General features: G+C 43.3%; 2 long non-coding RNA genes across 2 annotated transcripts; one reads left to right on the top strand and one right to left on the bottom strand.

The window, feature by feature from the left end:
- The first annotated feature begins 6,057 nt into the window (after positions 1-6,057).
- LOC130703491 (uncharacterized) lies at positions 6,058-9,554 on the top strand. The gene is made up of 12 exons (XR_009004678.1): positions 6,058-6,176; positions 6,246-6,376; positions 6,474-6,583; positions 6,650-6,738; positions 6,801-6,933; positions 6,990-7,500; positions 7,598-7,734; positions 7,812-7,894; positions 7,958-8,172; positions 8,247-8,324; positions 8,399-8,542; positions 8,615-9,554. It is a non-coding gene; the product is annotated as an uncharacterized LOC130703491 (long non-coding RNA).
- LOC130703478 (uncharacterized) lies at positions 9,497-12,344 on the bottom strand. Its single transcript, XR_009422068.1, has 3 exons — positions 12,326-12,344; positions 9,653-9,815; positions 9,497-9,554 (listed from the first exon to the last, which is right to left on the bottom strand). It is a non-coding gene; the product is annotated as an uncharacterized LOC130703478 (long non-coding RNA).
- Between the last annotated feature and the right edge of the window lie 297 nt (positions 12,345-12,641).

The raw sequence follows: 12,641 nt of genomic DNA, 5'->3' as shown, positions 1-12,641 counted from the left end.
GATGGAGGATTGGGGCGGCCCGGACATTGTATTAGCAAATGGTTCCAAAGTAACGCCGTTAGGAGCAGCCCGGGTAACCATAACCCATAATAATACAACAGCCCAAGGAAGGGCAGTAATCATGGAAATGGACGGAATTGACTTGTTGCTGGGGAATGATTTTTTAAAACAATTCGGAAAACTTCGAATTGATTACACCGGTGACACAACGCAAGTGATATTGGGAGAGCTACCGTTTAAGGATGATCACGATCAAGAGGAAAGTCTTCAGGCTGGCAGTAAAATTAGTAACACAACTAGTTACATGATTCCGGCATTTTCGGTGATAACAGTGAACACAAATCGCGACGAGAATAGCTCTTCAACTGGGTTGTTTTCCCCTTCGACAGAGTTATGGGTGTCTAAAAAGCTGGCAACAGGTCATGCTATTCTGGCGGCAGATTCGAAGTGCATACCGGTGGCCAATTTATCGGCCGTACCAGTGTGGCTAAAGGAAGGGTCAACTTTGGGGACGGTACAGCCATATACCAATAAGATAATCAAGTGTGAGTGGGAGGAGCTTCCACAACAAGAGGACGGAGAAAACAAGGACAAGCTGACGTTGGAGGAGAAGAACCTAGTAGATAATTTAGAACAACAAATAAATAGTGAACTAACAAACGAAAATCGAAAATCGCTACTAGCACTACTAGAAGGACACCTATCATGCTTCGCAAAGAATGACAAAGATATGGGATTTTGTACGACAGCAGAACATCAAATCAATATCAAAGAGGGAGCGTTACCAATATATCAGCGACCAAATGCAAGCGCATGGAAAGCGCGGAAAATCATACAAGGATTATCAGAAGACATGATAAAAGCTGGCATCATAGAAAGATCAGAGAGCCCTTGGGGAGCGCCAGTCGTACTGATAAAGAAAAAGGATGGATCATGGCGGTTCTGTGTAGACTACCGGGGATTAAACGAGGTCACAGTTAGAGACGTATACCCTCTACCCCGTATCAACGATATTCTGAGCAAACTAGAAGGCGCGGAATATTTTTCCATAATGGATTTACAATCAGGATATCATCAACTTCCACTGCGAAAAGAAGACAGAGAAAAGACGGCGTTTATCACAGCAGACGGATTATATCAATTCAAAGTCCTGCCATTCGGACTAACGAATGGGCCCAGTGCCTTTCAACGGGCAATGGACGTCATTTTGGGAGGACTGCGTTGGAATTCATGCCTAGTGTACCTAGATGACGTAGTGGTGTACGCACCTGATTTTCAAACTCACGTGCATCGCTTACACCTGGTATTATCGTGCTTAGCCAAAGCAGGGCTTAAACTAAAAGGAAACAAATGCCAATTCGCAATGACGACGTTGAAAGTCCTAGGACACGTGGTTTCTAAACAAGGCATATCACCAGATCCGGAAAAAATTGCAGCAGTAGCAGACTTCGCAGAATGCAACGAGGGAAAAACATTAGCAGAAAAAATCAGACGAGTTCAAAGCTTTGTCGGGCTTTGTTCGTACTACAGACGGCATATAAAAAATTTCGCCAAATTAGCCCAACCACTGACAAGATTAACCAAGAAAGGCACATCTTTTATTTGGGAGGAAGCTCAGCGAACAAGTTTCATAAATCTGAAACAAATGTTAACTGCGGCCCCGATATTGGCTCACCCAGATTATGAAGCACCGATGATTATCATGACGGACGCTTGTGGATACGGCATTGGGGCGGTATTGTCACAGTCCAAAGACGGAAAAGAATATCCGTTGGCTTACGCCAGTCGGCTGATGTCAAAATCAGAAGTCAATTATTCGATTACTGAGAAAGAATGCCTGGCTCTCATCTGGGGTTTGAAGAAATTTAGAAGTTTTGTGTGGGGCTGCAAAGTAATAATTGTGACCGATCATGAAGCCCTCTGTTGGCTAAGGACAAAAAAGGATTTAGCAGGACGACTAGCACGCTGGAGTTTGTGCCTGCTAGAATACGACGTAGAGATCAGATATAGGAATGGTAAACTACATTCCAACGCGGACTGCTTGTCTCGCTACCCAATCCCCATCACAGAAACGGAGACAGAAGATCGGTGCATAGCTATTGGAATACTGCAATATAACCAAGCAGACTTTATGTCAACAGACATATTATTGGATCTGGCACAGAAGCAACGTGGAGTAAGCAAATGGGGAAAACTTATTGAAAAACTGGAATTACAAAGATCGGCCGGAAGGTGCTTTTCACTGGATGAAGGAAAATTGTATAAAAAGAAGACGAAATGGGGAAAACAATGGCTACGATTATGCGTTCCTCCTGATTATAGACACATGGTGTTAACAGCATGTCATAATGATCCGTATTCAGGACATATGGGAATCCAGAAAACGCTACAGAAAATTACGCACCGTTTTTTTTGGAAGGACATGGCGAAAGACGTGATGGAGTACGTTAAAACATGCCCACAGTGTCAAACACGAAAAAGCCCAAAACTCCTTCCAGGTGGGATGCTGCAATGTATCAAAGTGGCCAGACCGTTCCAAAAGGTGGGGGTGGACCTCCTAGGACCGTTTACGTTATCGGACTCAGGGAATAAAATGATCATCGTAGCAGTGGATTATTTGACAAAATGGGTGGAATTAAAAGCCTTGCCATCGGGCAAGGCAGAAGACGTTACTAAATTTCTGGTGGAATACATTGCACTACGTCATGGAATGCCCGAAGCCATAATAACGGATCGGGGCAAATGCTTCCTAGCAGAAGTTACGCAAACCATGTTTCAGAAGTTGGGAGTCAGGCATAAGACAACTTCAAGTTATCATCCACAAGCAAATGGACAAGTGGAACGCATGAATCACACTTTAGCCACGATGATGTCGATGTACGTCTCAAACGACCAAAAGAACTGGGATGAACTATTGCAGCACATTTGCTTCGCGTATAATACAGCACGACAAGAATCCACTGGATTTTCGCCATTTTTTCTACTATACGGTAGAGAACCAGTACTCCCAATAGACCTACTAACAGGAGCTCAGCCAAATCCACGACTCTCAACGGACTTGGCAAAAAAGACATACGTTGAACAACTAATGAGTGACTTATCAATCGCGAGAGACATTGTGCGGACACGATTACAGCACGCACAAGAGAAACAAAAAATGGGTTATGATGCTCATCACCGCATAGTAACATTTCAGGCAGGAGACATGGTACTGATATACAAGCCAATAAGGAAAAAAGGACGTTCCGATAAACTACTACATCGATGGATAGGCCCATACGAAGTTCTACGTCAAACCACGCCAGTTAACTACGAAGTCCAGCCGAAGAGAAAAGGCGGCAAAACCGAAATCGTTCATGTCGTCAGTATGAAGTTATTTCATCAAACCAGCACACTTCAGGAAGGATTGGCACAAAGATCATCAGCGGATAACGGACGGGTGAAACATCAGGAAAACAGGAGTGAATCGACGAGCGCCGAGGACGAAACAACCGAGATTATAGAGAATGAAGAGGAAGAACAGACAGCTAGGCAGAAAAACTCAAATATTCAAGTAAGCCACTCGATGGAACAAACTTCGGAAAGAGAAGGAAACACCCAAGAGATGGGCCTTACACGGCCACTACGGAATCGGCGCAAACCCGATTTTTTCAGGGCAGGGATAATTCACCTACTGTTTCTATTGCTAATCGGGTGCACATTCAGTACCTCAGCAATGATGGTCAGGGACACCGTAATTTTCAAAGAACAACCAGGAATTACAATCAGTGAATCATCATGGACGGTGGCCACGGACGTGATCCTACAAGATGCAGAGAAGGCCGTCACGATAGTAGAAAAACACCTGGAGGAATTGGCCTTACTGGCAGCAAAACATAGAAAGGATGGAGCAAAATTTGAAAAAGAAGACGGACACGCGGCATGGAGGGACACCACAAGTTTTATGACAGCAAGTAAAATCGAGAATAAAGTGCTACTACTGAGCAGAACATTAAACTTATCCAAAACAAGATTGACAACATGTGCGATGACTCTGACAGGAGCGGCTAGAGCGAAAAGAGCAGTGATAGATTTGGGTGGCACGGCACTTAAGTGGTTGTTTGGTGTCTCCACTCAGGCGGATTTGGTAGAACTAAATAAGAAAATTGATGCAATGGGAAACCAAAAACAAGAAATAGTCCATATACTGGAGCAACATGCATCGATCATAAATGAGAGCCTACAACTATCACGATCAAGTGTAGCATTGTTGCAGGAACTACAACAGCAGTCCACGATACTTCAGAAGAGGGCAGATGATATTTTGGATCACATTCAGGCGTATGAACTAGCACACATACAACAAGAGCAGTACTTCGCAGAGCTGGACTCGACGTTCGAATCATTGGAACAAGTGATCGGATGGCTTCAACAACAAATCGGGGACTGGGAAATAGGATTAACAACGCTGGCTAACGGGCATTTACCACCACAAATCTTCTGGCCTACAGAACTAGAGAGAGCGATAAAAGAGATAAATAAACATTTACCATTGGGCTGGACGATACCAGCAGAGGAATTATGGGTTATCTATCGGGAAGCACGGGTGTCGGTCGCAGCTACCCATAATAAGTTCCACCTCTTTATCGAAATCCCCATTTATGACCACGCACAACACTTTAATTTGTTCAAGCTAGTTAGGTTAACAAAACCAACCAAAAACGGCACACACGGGGTACAAATAACCAACTTGCCAGATTTTCTGGCAATAACAGCCGACTTAGATACGTTTGTCGAGTTATCAAAAGACGAAATGAGTAACTGTCGACGACTAGATAAACAACTATGCAAATTCCATACGGGATTTTCAAAAAGGGGCAAAAGGAAATCGTGTGCGGTTGCGCTGTTCAACAACGAGGAAGCTCAAGTCAAAGCGTATTGTCAGAAACAATTCATACAGTGGAATGGCCCGGAAGTAGTCTACCTAGGACAAAACCAATGGGCATTCTCAGCGACAGGCCCACATAACGTGGTTTTTTCATGCCCTCCGGACAGTAAGCAAGTACCGTCACAACGCCTACAATTACCGGCAGTAGGATACTTTGAAGTCCCACAAGGATGCACAGCTCGCACAGAGGATTGGATATTTCCAGCAAGCCTGGAAGGCACCACAACAGCCGCAGCCATATCAATTCATATGCCAGACCTACCGGAGTTCCGTCCAAACATCACCAACCCAAAAATGGCAACGGTCGTACAGTTCCCGTCATCAAATGCGTCACACCTCGACAAGTTCAGCAGCATGTTGCGACAACAAGAAAAACTAGAAGCAGCAGCAACGCTAACACATAATCAGATTTTGAACCTTCTGGACGCGTTGCCAACGTCAAACTATGGGAACTACCCATACGAATGGATATTAGCGTTTGTCATTCTACTACTCAGTGTTTTCGGCCTGACAGGATTCACACTACGGCTTGCACAACGCTTAGATACCCACATCAAAGATGGCATGCAGGGATATGAAACAACGGATCACGCACTACGAGGAGCGGCCACCGAGGAACGACTGATTCGGACACACGACACGGACTTTTGAACACGGAAAACGGATGTTACCAATGTTGTTTTATTATTATTTTACTATTACTATTATCTTTCGCTATCACTCTAATCGTTGCATACTATGGCAATCGGGGGCGATCGCCTTCGAACGGGGGGGACCTGTCACGTGGATTCGGAGGACATCCACGTGTTAACGAGGGACACGTGGAGTCCGAGGACATCCACGTGTTAACGAGGGACACGTGGAGTCCGAGGACATCCACGTGCTGGGAACGTCTCGTACATCAGCCCCAACCCTTTTTCTCCGCTTTCACTTCCGTAAGGTCAAGTAGAATTATCTGCTTGACCATCTTATTGGAAGAGCTTACCCCTTCTATGCGCTTTCTATTCGAACGGTCACGTAGAGGTTATCTACGTGACCATCTCCTTTACTTCCCGCGTCACCCTAGCGGGTAACGACCCTTTTGCTTTAAATAGGAGGGCCTACGAGTGAGACGAGGCTCTCAGTAGACAGTTGGATGTGGAGTGTTAAGTGTGGCAGAAATTAATACACCAGGTTCAAAAGCGCTGTGAGTCAGTCCTTTTTTAGTGGAGTGCGGCAGTAGCCGTCACACTATCACCAACTCGAATCGGTATTTAATTAAACATTTAATTTCATTTTTTTAAAAAAGGATTCATTTGATTGACTAGTTGATTGGCAGGTGGTTCATTTCTGCAAGGATGACCAACAAGACGCGCACAAAGCGGAAGCCCCAACAAAACACAATGCCAAGTGCACAGGTGCCATCGTTTGGACGGTCGTTATGCGCAGCCCTGACTTTGCGAATAACAAGTAAAAATTTAATTCTTCCATATGCCAATTATTCAAATTCAACTGCAGCGGGGAACTTAAAAAAACACAAATTTTTTCTTCACGTGCAAATGAATAGCACTAAACAGGTCGATTTGCACCAAATGCCGACGGAGTTAAACATCGTTCGGTCGGCTGGATCACGATTCGTCCTAGTGGCTGACATTTCCGACTTGCATGAGCATCTTGGTAAGCCACTTTGAGCCGTAATTTAGTCCAATTGTTAGAGTGACACAGATCGATGGATGTCTATAGAAACGCATCCATAAACTGGTCGAAGCTGTGCGCTCCTTTATCAAATACGATGCACCCACTGGAAGCAAACTTGGAATGATTATGTTCAGGTTCGTCTATATCTCCATCAATTTCAATAAAAATTTCGCAGTTTATAATCATTGAATTTTAGTTCGACGGCTCATGTTGTGAGTGAACTGAAAACCATCACCGACATGAAGTCGCATCAACAGATGGTGGAGTAAGTGCCCAAACAATTGTTTTCTGCCACTTGTAGCGGATGCGGCCTTGATGTCGGTGTCCAGGTACCGTTAACACTTGAATGCCAAATTCTATTTGCTGTAACCTCTGTATTCGACAGTTGCTTAGCAAACCGAACGATGCAGAAAAAGGCGGAATCATCCTCCTAGTTACCGACGGGAAAAATTCGCCAGGTTATCTCGACATTGCCATTGTACAGCAGGACATTGTTAAAGCAGACATCCGTGTCGGCAGCATCGCTTTCGGGTTCTTTATTCCAACGACCACGCGAAAAGAATTTACGAACGCTTAATTTAAGAGGGGAGAAGCAGACATGAAAATTGAGCACCTTGCCAAAATCATCGATGGCAAAAGTTATTTCGTGAACGACCGTGAAACAAGCGAAGTCCTTCAACAGGCTTTCTTGGGCGCTAACACGAATTAATCGAATGTCAATAACAGCGATTTGCAATTCAAGTTGTTTGAAAAAACAGCCATGGTTAAGCAATCAGGAACGGAGATCAATGGCGATTTCGCTGTTGATCCGACGGTCGGTCGCAATTTGAAACTGGGCATTTTCAATCTAGAGAAACTGACGAATTTACAGTCGATGGAACTGACCGCACCTGACGGTAATGCCATCAGCAAGGCCGACTATGAAACGACCACAGCTTCGGTCACCGTAGACTTGGCGATGGTAATAACACAAAAAATCTTATTGGTTCGTAGATCGGCAATTGGTCCCTGAACGTTAAGTTAAGCAGGGCGCAACCGGGCGCAACCGATATCGATACTGGTCACTGTTGAAAATAAAATGCGTCCAAACGTTACGACCCCAATCAAAACTAAACGCTGGAGCCCCCAAGGTACGTACTTGACGTTTACGATTTGATTCATCCTTTAAACATTAGTAATTGCCTGCTCTTACTGGTTTTATAAGCAGATATTAAAAACCCCTGTAAAAACACAATTCCAATTCGCGCTGAGGTGTCGAGGGGACCGAATGCAGTCATTGGAGCCAGTCAAGTAATTTTCGTAATAGATGTATTTTTTTATGTTTGAATTCAATTTGCCAATTGAATTGGGAAGAGTTTTTTTGGTGAAACCCAACGGTGACTCGAACATTTCGGAGCTGCTGGACAATGGCACCAACGCCGACACCGTGAGCAAAGATGGTGTTTATTCCAGGTATTACACCAACGCCACTCAGACGGGTCGGCACACGTTCAAATGCCATGTGATTAGCTGTAAGGACACTGTGTAGAGTTTAGGTTTTTTTGGCACTGCTAGCCCTCAGCTTCACGGTACGAACAACATCCTATCCCATTGATATGCAACAGCTTTGATTTACTGCCTCGTTTTTTGTTTTAATATGCAGGTAGTGTAATTGATAAAAAACGACGAGGGAACTCCAGTGACCAGTTTTACTCGAATCGCTTCTGGTGGATCATTTCAGGTTTAATTATTTTTATTAGCTGTTTACTGAATTCTGAATTCGTTAATTGATCGATGAATTTTTTGTGATACAAGGTGGAAATACCCGTGTCGAGTTCAATGCTTATCCACCAGTTGAAATCAGGGAATTTTCTGCCACGTTAGTTAGTGACACAGCGACAAACATCACGATGGAATTGAAATGGACGGCTCCGGGTGACGATCTCGATACGGGCCCGGGTACATTTTTCGTATTCATTTCCTTTATGTAATCGAATGTGTATAATTGTACTCGATCTCTTGAACACGCAGCTGCTTATTATGAACGGAAGTATTCAGACATCGCGGCCGACGTGATAAACTCCAACTTTGACGATGAGTCTTTTGTTCGTAAGAGGCGCTCCGTCATTAAAGAAGATGATCTTGTGGCCGATTCGCTCGAATCCATGGAAGCTGGCTCCATGCCAACGGCCACCTTCTTGCTATCCGATACCGATCTGGACCGACTTTATTACGTGCACTACGCGCATTGGACAAGGCCGAAAAGGCTGGGCAAGCCTCCAACGTGGTCGTTTTCTTCGTACCAGACAAATTGGCTATGCTGGCTAGTAACAATTTGGAAAGATCCACTGGATTTGAAGCAAGAGATATCATGAATGTGAATCAATCGGGCTTTCACGTTACCTCGTTATTGGTTGTAGCGTTTGGGCTTCTTTTGCTCGCCTGCCTGTGTGTGGCCTTATTGATGGCCATCGTCAAACGCTCTAGAGCCTATCTGGTATATTCTGGTGTCCCGACTAGTAAAAATTATAGTTTTCCTGAAATGAGTATAGAGACTCGAGGTTTATTCAATTAAGTTGTTAAAGCAGAACAGTACCGAGGATTACATCCAATTCATTTAAAAGCAAGCTTAGTTTTGTAGCGAAGAATAGAAAATTCTAGCGATTATTTAGGTCAAAACAGACATCTGAGTGTGATGGATTCCTTTCAACTGCCACCATGCCCTTAATAGTACTGGGAAATTGTTCTTATTCATGACATTTTAATTAAAATAAATTCCTTGTGTACAGTAGAATGGATTTACCATGCTTCATTTGAAAATATTGCAATGTATATGCCTGCCCGGTGTGTACATACATACAGATATATAAACTAATGTAAACTTATCACGATTTTAAAAACAAAAGTGTTGCATTCGTTCATCAATAGCCGTATCCGCTGTAATAGCCATGTCCGTATCCAGCGCCATAGCCTGTAGATTCAACAATACATTATCTATTTAAAAATTAATACCTTTACCATAACGTTAATAATGGCTTCTAGTATAATAAACAGCAACCTAATAAGTACCTCCATATGGATAGCCATATCCGCCATATCCGCCATATCCACCATATCCGCCGTAGCCTCCATATCCACCCTAGCTTCCATAACCACCATGGCCATAATATAATTTGACTTTTGTCGCCATTGTCATAGCGACGATCATCAAAACAACCACAGGCACCGTGATCTACACAATACAGAAAAAAATAGGCAGAATGGATACACTACATCATATGGAACACCTGTTTCATTTGTTTTTAAAATATTCAATAATTACAACAAAACGTACGTTGAAATTAACTGCCATCGTGATGAAGAAGTGGGGCGGTCTCTTGTGCGAGTGTTATGTTCTTAGGCGATATTGTGACGAACCACTTTGAACGCTCCGGCTTTTATGCCGATTCCTCTATGCTATAGACAAAAGTAAATGAAAGAAAATAACCGGTTAGAGGCAGTATACTTAGAAACGTGCGAATTGCTACTGACGGTACCCCTACATATACAACTGCGAAGGTTACATACTAGCTATTCATTAATTTTAAAATGAATCGATTACAGAGGGCGCACCTTGTTGTTGCAAACCAATGGGGCTGTTTGTCCTTCTTTTCTATTTTACATCTATGACCTGACCTGTAAATTTTCTCTTCTGAGCATTTTCCTTGACAGTATCGTCGCAAAGTTGTACCACGCGTGGTGCCAGGAGTTTAGTGGTACTGGTGCTCTTGAAATTTAGTGGGCGCTAGAGAACGCGGATGAAAGGGAAACTGCCAAGACGAGAGAGTTTGCTATTAAATGTATCGTTTATGGGCTAACAGGGGATTCCCTGAAAAACACCGAACATTTTGGTGAACAAAAACGCGAGTTAAGTGACGTTTTGTTAAGAGTTAACCTCGTCTCGGTGCGCTGATTCTGGGAAGAAGAATGGATGTTCGCATTGTAATTGACATAACGCAAGTATTTGTCCATTAAATAGCTACGCATTTTCTTGTTCATGTTGTAGAACGTGGACTAAATAGATTCTCGGAATTTCAATAATTTTCATTCGGCATTGAGAGGAGATGACGGTGAATTACCTCACTCTTCCCCAGGTGAACATTTTCCCTTTAATGTCTTACCCTACCTTCTTTTGTTTTGCGCAATGTCATTAGCCCTTTGGAAACCGACCCAAATAGTAAGAAGACAGAAATTTGTTACGTCACACTACCCATTATATTCCGCTTAATCTATTTCTCTAATCCTTGCGTTTATGCTTGTTTCATTCGACCATTGCTGTATGTATCGCGCCAGAACAGAGCCAACTCTAGTTGACAGACTCGACATCTCTTTGCTAATCTTTCTTCATTTCCATCTTCTTTAAATTACAAGGCAAGTTAATCAGGTCTTCCGGCAGCTATAAGGAAGGGAAAAAATCCTTTCACGTTGTTCTTCACGTTCAATGCGATAAGTAAAATTGCAAAACAGGACATTGATAGGCCTATGTTCATCTGGCCATATATTTGATGTCATTTATAAAGCCTCTGTGGCCTAGTGGATAAGGCACGGGCCTCCTAAGCCGGGATTGCGAGTTCGAGTCCCGCAAGAGGTACAGGCTATATTTAATTACTTGTGAATACACGATGCACGTTATCTGTTGTTTTGATTGTAACCGCCGTAAATGGTCACTCGTTGATTGAAAGCGTTCTCCTCTATTTTCCTCTAAAGCTCATTGCTTTGCATTAATTTCTACATAAGAAATGATGGTTTGCATATGTAAAACACAATGTATGTGTATCCAGTGGCGCACTTGGTTAGAGCAAGGTAATGATGAGGCAGTAACTGGCAGTGCTGATTGCAATTGATGGAAGTAATGCCGAGGTCGCGAGTTCGAGGACCGCCTGGAAAAGCCGTTTTGAATTACTGCTGTTGCGGATGCGTCTACGAAGCCTGATGAGGAAGAGCCTCCCCATCCTCCTGGCCTTATCCCGTAGAGATTCTCACCGGTCATAGAAGCGACCTCATCTTGCATATCGCGGTGAAAGGCAGTATCCTGTCATCACGCCGAAAATAAAGCCAGTTTACACGTCTCCGTCTAAACATCATCTTAGCCTCACGCCTCTAGACACGTGCAAAGCACAAGTTTACCACGCTTCGCGGAAACCACAAAGGCCTCGGCAACAACTGCGTTGAAGCTAATTCCCGTGTTTGCTGGTGTTCCTTCCAAAGCAAATCAATTTATAAATTTGTTTTCAACATTTGCGTTTATTTGCAAAAATAGGTAAGTTGGATACATGGTTCTACAATCAAGTCAATGTCGCGTTCGTCAATACGAAATGTTACATTGTTTGATTGTAGACATTTCAGTAGCTGTATCCGTCGTAGTAGCTGTGTCCATATCCTATGCGATAATGTTGTATGTTATAACATATGAAATAAGTTAAGTAGAAAGGGCGTATTTGTTACCTCCATATCCGTTGCTGTATCCATGTCCATATCCTCCATATCCGCCATATCCGCCATATCCACTATACGCGCCATATCCTCCATATCCTCCATATCCTCCATAGCCACCATGACGATAATAAAATTTGATTTTTTTCGCCATTGCCATAGCGACGATCATCAAAGCTACGAAAATCAATGTAATCTGCAACGCCAGAAAGAAAACAGAAACCAAAAAACAATTCGAAATCTTGCTTAGTTTAATAATATCGTACTTACTTTGAAATTGGCTACCATTTTCCTCTGGAATTAAGACGATGTATGTTGCGCTGGAACGTTCTCTTCTTTGTTGAAGCTGCGGATGTGTTTGTAACGAACTGTGGTGGACTCTTCCATCATTTTATACCAATTCCTGAAGGTAAGAGGAGCAAAAGCAAACCTAGATACCTACAATTTAAAACAAACAAAAATATGAATTGGACAGGTGTAACGCCTATTATTTTCTATTGTGCAATTCCCTCTCCCGGACCCCATCACTACTTTCTCTGGGTGTATCGTCTGTGGTCGGTGCCAGTAGGCCCCTGGTACGCACGAT

This window comes from Daphnia carinata, chromosome 2, assembly GCF_022539665.2.
Source record: "Daphnia carinata strain CSIRO-1 chromosome 2, CSIRO_AGI_Dcar_HiC_V3, whole genome shotgun sequence".
Lineage (NCBI taxonomy): Eukaryota > Metazoa > Arthropoda > Branchiopoda > Diplostraca > Daphniidae > Daphnia > Daphnia carinata.
Note: the sequence above shows the minus strand (reverse complement) of the source record. Positions and strands in the feature narration are given on the sequence as shown.